The following is a 1,067-nucleotide window of genomic DNA, read 5'->3' on the forward strand; positions in this document are numbered from 1 at the left end:
ACAATATGATGGTTGGAGTCCTGGTGTAGCACTGTGGGTTAATGCACTGGGCTGCAAAGTTGGTGTGAACTGAAAGGTTGGCTGTTCAAGCTCACCAACTGCTCCTCGGAAACCCTATACAGGGTCACTATGGGTCAAAATTGATTCAAAGGAACTTATTAACAAGAACAATATGATAGTTGTAACTGCAGCTGCATTGGCTGGGCCAGATCAAATGATTTCGTGGGACTTAATATGACCTGCGGGCTGGACCTTCACCCCTGGACTAGACGATTTCCTATAGAATAGAATAAGTTGGGAGTGAAGGTGTGTGACTCTTGAGACTAAGTCATAAAAAGGCATTGGGACTTCCTCTTCTCTCTTTCCCTCTCCCCTTTTCTCCTCCTTCACACTCTTCCCTTTCTCTCCATTTGCTGCTGGGGAAGCCAGCTGCAATGCTTCAAGGATTCTCAGACACCCCTTTGGAGAGGCCCAGCTGAGAGAGAACTAAGGCCCTCAGTCCAAAGCACACGAAGAACTGAAGCTTGCCAACAACCACGTCAGCTTGGAAGTGAATCCTTTAGCTTAGAAAACTGCAGCCTTGATGGTGCTGTGGTTAAGCGCTTGGCTGCTAACCAAAGGATTGGCTGGTTTGGGAGGAAGATGTGGCAATCTGCTTCTATAAAGATTACAAACTTAGAGACCCTATAGGACAGTAAAGGGATGCTATGAGAATAAACTCCATGGCAATGGGTTTGGTTTGGTTTCTACCTTAACCACAACCTCAGAGACACCTTGGGCCAGAAACATTCAGCTAAATTGTTTATGGATCCCCTACTCACAAAGAACTGTGGGTGATAAATATTTGTTGTCTTAAGCTGCTAAGTTTTGGGATAGTTTTTTTTATTATTGTCAAGTGGTGTTCCGACTCAGTGTATAGGGTTTCTGAGGAGTGGCTGTTGAGTTTGAACTACTGACCTTGTAGTTCAGGCCAAACTTGTGGTCCAGTGCTTGTTCTACAGTGCCATACCTGGACTCCAGTATTCTTTGTGGTTGTTAAATGCTGTCCTGTTGGTTCTGATTCATAG

Source organism: Chrysochloris asiatica, unplaced genomic scaffold, assembly GCF_000296735.1.
Source record: "Chrysochloris asiatica unplaced genomic scaffold, ChrAsi1.0 scaffold00333, whole genome shotgun sequence".
NCBI classification, from domain to species: domain Eukaryota; kingdom Metazoa; phylum Chordata; class Mammalia; order Afrosoricida; family Chrysochloridae; genus Chrysochloris; species Chrysochloris asiatica.